Raw genomic sequence first — 6,000 nt, 5'->3', positions numbered from 1 at the left:
AATTATTTTATTTCACAATTCGAAAGTAAAGTAAGAATAAAAATGATAAATAGTTTAATTTTTCCCCCATCTAAAAGAAACACAAAAATTAAACCAACTTGTTGCCCCCTCAGATGGTAGATCTTAAGTCTGTACGATAATAATTTTCTCACCCGTAAGAGATTTCTTTTGCTCTTTTTCCGGAACATTGGGAAATGAGTGTAGAAACGACGGGATGGTTTTCACCATTTTGTTCCGATTGCCCCCAAAAAGTCGCGTTCGGAAAGGTACATTTATGTCAGGGTCTCAATCCCCACAGAGGACCATAGACTCACTCAACAAGAAATAGATTAGTTTAATCACGCGGTTCGTATTTAATCATTGACTTCCGACTAATACAATTTTAAAACAAGCGACCTCTTTTTAATAAAATTCTCAAAACTTCTGTATATAAAAGACTAAGGCGATCTTATCGTTTCAGCAAAAAAAATAAATGATCTTATCATCGTCATGGGAGAGATTGCGTGAACAAAATTGACAACAATAACTCCCCTTCGAGTTTCCACAGCACCTTTCGAAGAAGAAGACGAAATATCCTGTCCTTTTTTTTTTTGTTAGGATTCGAACCCGGACCGCTTCGAATCGGAACAAGTACAAGCCAATTTGATATTTCATAGTTCGCATTTCGATATCATCACGACATCGACTGCACGAAAATTCAGATGATCTTTATGAGCGCAACCACCGAGTCTTGTCCGCCGCCGCGCTCGTGTCCGGGTTTGAGGAAGCCCCACCATAGACCGGGGCGACCCGGACCGGACTAGACCGGAGCAGCAGCAGCAGCAGCAGGAGGAGAACGTGGTCAAATGACGGAGGCGGAATCCCCGGAAGGTCAACAGCATTAGATATGAACACGTTTTTCTCTTTCCAGTCCTGGGGATCGAGGAGCTGACGCGTGAAGACCCGCGCGGCGGGGCCGGGACCGGGACCGAGGTGGCTTATCAACGCGATGACGTCAACGTCCCCACGTCGAATCCCACCACGTGATGGGCTCCCGCGGTCGCTGTCGAGCGACCCGGATCGTGGAGTTGGGGAATGAACATGAACGTTGAGTGTGAACACGTGCGGAAGGAAGCCGCGCGGTCGCGGGGAGGAAGCTGACCTGGCAGCTTCGCGCTCGCCGGTCGGAAATGCGCTCGGATGGTCCGATGATATGTTCTTTCACGAGAGATAGAGAGAGAGAGGGGCAAAGAAGGCGTGACGAATGTTGGGATGGAGCCCACTTCTGCAATCGATGGCAATGCACAATTTATCGATTATTTTTATGTTTTATTTAGGATCAGCACAACGAAAAATTTCGAATCGATATATTTGTAACAAATGTACATCGAGTAAATTTACCTCCTATTAGTTCCCGATAAATTTTTACTGTCAAATTATTGAGTTAGATGGAACGTGACAGTTGACGATTATATCGGTTTTGGGCATATGTATTGTTTGTGGCTTTTCGTGATAAGTCACATAAGGTAAATGTATCGATTTGGGGTTTTTTTTTTTTTATCAAAGAATTAGTTTGGAGATAGATGTATTGGTTTTAGAAATTTTTTTTTTTGTATAAAAATTAGTTCATGATAGATTTATCACATATGTTATAATTTGAATTTTTTATGATATTAACCATTTTATTTATCCCACTCTCGAGTCATTCAATAGTTACTGATTTAAGTTTGTTCCATACCATATCGCAATGATCTCAATGTTTGATCGACCATGTATCAGCTAAATTAAGGAAAATAAAATGGTAAGGATGCCATCCAATTAATTATTATAGATTTTCACGGTATGAAAAAAAAAAAAAGAATATGTTCATTAGATGTTTTAAAACTTATAGTGAAAGTATAATTGAATTCTAAAATTTTCAAAAGGTATAATCAAATTCGAAAACTTGTCAACTTGATATAATCAAATCATTATGTTAACACCACCACTTTATCTAACAAAAAATGCTAATGTGATATTTTTAAAATATTTCTCTCTTTACATGAAATTTTAAAATAATTACTCTTTCTTATATGGTGTTTTTTTTTCCTTATTCAATTTATATTAAAATTAAATAATTTTTTTAAAAAGCTAAAATTTTATTTAGAAAAACAAAACTGAAAAAAAAAAAAAAAAAAAAGAGAAGACAATAATAGGGCATTGCCAATGACCACTGCCGCCACCCATTACTAGAGAGGTTGGTGGAGGTTTTCTAGCCTTGAGTGAGGGTTTGCGAGCCTCGTTAGGCCCGAGTGAGGGTGCCTAGATTTGGGCGATGCTAGTGCCCTCGCTCAAGCCTAGTAGTGAAGGTCATCAGCCCACGCCCGGGGCTAGCAAGGCTAGTTGGCCCCAAGCGAAGGCTAGGCATTGCCTAGATCTTGATGCCTTCAACCCAAGCACCCGGATCTGGCCATTCCTTGCCAACCTTAGGCAAGGGCTAGGAGGCCCCACCTAGGGCGAGTGATGGTCAGTGACCCTTCCTTAGGGCCAAGGAAAACAAAGACAAGTATGGGTCATGTTTGAAAGGTCAAAAAAACTAGGATTTGAGATTACAACAAATGAAAACTATATAAGATATTGGATGACATGTATGGGGTACTCATAAAGGGTATCAAATGACACAACTTGTCCTAATAAACTATTCATACTTGACATCATAATTGTACTTTGATCAAGTCAGATAAATCACACATTATCTTTCGAGGAAGCCCTCAATGTGAAACCCTAAATTTGTCTCTATGCCTCGAAAAGAACATAATAATCTTGGCACTTCCTCCTAATGAAAATTATAAGGCCTGCCTTCTTTTCTTCTTGTCCTTATACGGCTTCTAGGGGACCAGCAATATAGAACCAGAGAATCTAGGGCATTGTTGAAACTAAGAGAAGGTAGAAAAGAGATTGGCCTTTGTGTCTGTGCGTGTGTTTTATTTTTTTATTTTTTTTGCCCCTTGGTCGGTGGGCTTTGTTGGAGTGCCCAAGTTTGAACTTTTTAATAACAATATCCCATGTGAATTTTTTTTTTTTTTTTTTTTTTTTTTTTTTTTTTTTTTTTTTTTTTACGATTTGAGATGAATATCTCACATGAACAATATGCATATAATTATTTTTTGTCCATTATCTTTTGTCCGCCGTTCAAATTTAACAAATTGAAAGTTATAGCAATAGATTCTGTTGACTTAAATTAATGAAAAGAGGACATTCAACATTTTCATAGGATCAAGATACTAGATTGAACAATTAGCATTAGTTAAAGGACCATATTAAGTAAAATAAAAGTGCACGGACAACATTGCATTGCACCAAAATTTATGGACTATTTGTGTCAATTTTCCCTTAAATAATACTTACGTCATTATCATTGGTGATTTTACTTGTTGATACTAGGAATAGGGTTGGATGCTAGTTATGATTGATGGAGTTTCATAAACATACTTGGGGTTGTGATCATCCAATAGAGATCATATCTTAGGTGCCAGAAACAAAAAGAGTTCAAAGTCCATACTCATCAATTCACCATTACATACCGAGTCAATTCAATATATCAACTTGTTTCATATCACGACAAAACAAATTTGATCACAGCAAAAGTCCAATGCCTCACGTTACTTTAGACCGCGTTAGTTGAGTCAATACTTTTTTGGGTGGGCTGGGGAGAAAGGATTCCCGAATGTTCATGGTACAATCCTCGCTCACGTGTGTACTCATACATCATAAGAAGCGATTCCCAAGTCTTCACGGTTCTCTTCCTTTCTTCTCTTTCTCACCGTGAAAGGGATCGGACCAGGGACCAGATGATCTCGAATTGAATCGAGAAGCGATACGCCCGCAGATGTCATAGTCCAAAAGAGCAGTGAAAGTCCAATGTTCAATTGGAGTTGTCCCTAGGGGACCAGAAATGCGAACCCTTGAACAAAGATACAAAAAAGCAGCGCGTCTTTATCAACTGATAGAAAACTCAGATCGCTGTTTGATCGACTGCGCATTCCTCAGTGTAAACTCAAGACTACTCCCAATGGTCAGGCTAACCGTCCACCTTTTTTCTGTGGAAGAAAGCTAACCGTCCATTGACTAGCCGCAGAAGGAGTTATAACTGATCGACGATGATGGGCTGGACATGGACAACCTACGATACATGCAGCAAAGTTGGACATGAAGCCCACGTGCTTGCTTTTGAAAATGGTTCGAGAGCAGGACCGAAAAGGGCATCTTAGTAGCCCATCTAGCTAGTCATACTTCGTGCTCCCCCAGTTTGTGAAAACATGTGTTTTCTGTTGTCAGTGCTTTCTGCAATGATTCCAATGGGTCTCTCTTATTCAGTCGTCAACTGGGTTTAAACATTTTCTTGAATTCTTCTAGATCAAGTTGATTAGGCGCTGCGAAAATAGCCGAACCAATATTGAAGTCCATAAATAATGAACAAGCCTTCGTTCATTCTTTTTGTTACAACTTACAAAACACATTTGTTTCAACCTTACATTTTTTCTCTCGACGTTTCACAAAAGCCACTATTGATGAATTTGAAAGAAAGATTATTGTAATGATTCACGAAGTCTCTGGAGGACATGACTTAAACCTCTCTAATGTATGATGTTTTTCAATTCAAAGCTCGTGAATTCCAAATACCGTGTGCTCTCTGGTGTCCATGACATGAATTTATGGAGTGTTTTTTGTGGAATTTGAGTGCATGTCTTTGCCATAAAACTAGAGGCCGGTGGAAGCAATTGACCAAGAAAAGGTGACATCGATGAGGCGAGGTAGGCCCCCTTAAGAATATGTTGTGATGCCTTAACGGGTCGATGTTTATCACTTTCTCATGTCTGCCAAGAAACCCTCCTTTTTCTTTGATCAAATTACGATAATGCGTCACTCGAATCTCATTGCCATACCCACCTCGATAGACACCTAACCCCATGTAAAAGCTAGCTTGACAACCTCGTCTCTTTGCTATAATAGTTACACAAGGATCTCAACATTGAATCAAGCTTATATTTTCGCATGATTGGTATTACAAGGGGAGCACTTTTGGCGAAGTGAACAAATGGATGAATGAATCGACGAGGCAGACATACCAAACATTGCGCACATGCGTGGATTAGCAGGGACAAATGTATTGAGAAAGAAATTTAAAGAGATAACAAAATAAATAGTTCCTAAATTTTGACTTAATGTGCAAAGTTGTCTCTAAATGTTAGTCCAATATATAATGTGATTTATGAATTTTTAATTTGGTCAATGTAATTTTTAAACTTTCAATACGAGTTCAAATTAGTCCTTATATTATATGAAGATGTTCAATATTATTTTTCCATTAATTCAAGATCAAGCACAATATCAACATGTATCAAAAGTTCAAGGATTGTATTGAATAAATTGAAAGTTTAAAAACGACATTAATCAAAGATCATGGATCATTTATATCATTTTTTCAAACTTATATGTCCAGTCGCTACAAAGGCGAAATATCGAGATGGACATTGCATTGCACAAAACTTATGGACTATTTGTGTCAATTTTCCCTTAAATAATACTTGCATCATTGTCATTGTTAATTTTACTTGTCGATACCAGGGATAGGGTTGGATGCCAGCTGTCATTGATGGAGTTTCATAAACATACTTGTGGTTGTTATCATCCTATAGAGATCATATCTTATGTGCTGGAAATAAAAGGAGCTCAAGTCCATACTCATCAATTCACCATTGTATACTGAGTCAATTCAATATATCGACTTGTTTCATATCACAACAAAATAAATTCGATTGTAGTAAAAGTCTAATGCCTCACATTACTTCAAACCACATCAGTTGACTCGAGACTTTTTTGGTGAGTTGGGGAGAAAGGATTCCCAAATGTTCATGGTACGATCCTCACTCACACATGCGTTCATACATCGTGTGAAGCGATTCTCGCGTGTTCACTGTTCTCTTCTTTTTTTCTCTTTCTTCCCATGAAAGTGATCGGACCATGGACCAGGTGATCTCG

This window comes from Eucalyptus grandis, chromosome 2 (assembly GCF_016545825.1).
Source record: "Eucalyptus grandis isolate ANBG69807.140 chromosome 2, ASM1654582v1, whole genome shotgun sequence".
Taxonomy (NCBI): Eukaryota; Viridiplantae; Streptophyta; class Magnoliopsida; order Myrtales; family Myrtaceae; genus Eucalyptus; species Eucalyptus grandis.
The sequence above is the reverse complement of the archived record's forward strand: the minus strand, read 5'-3'. Positions refer to the sequence as shown.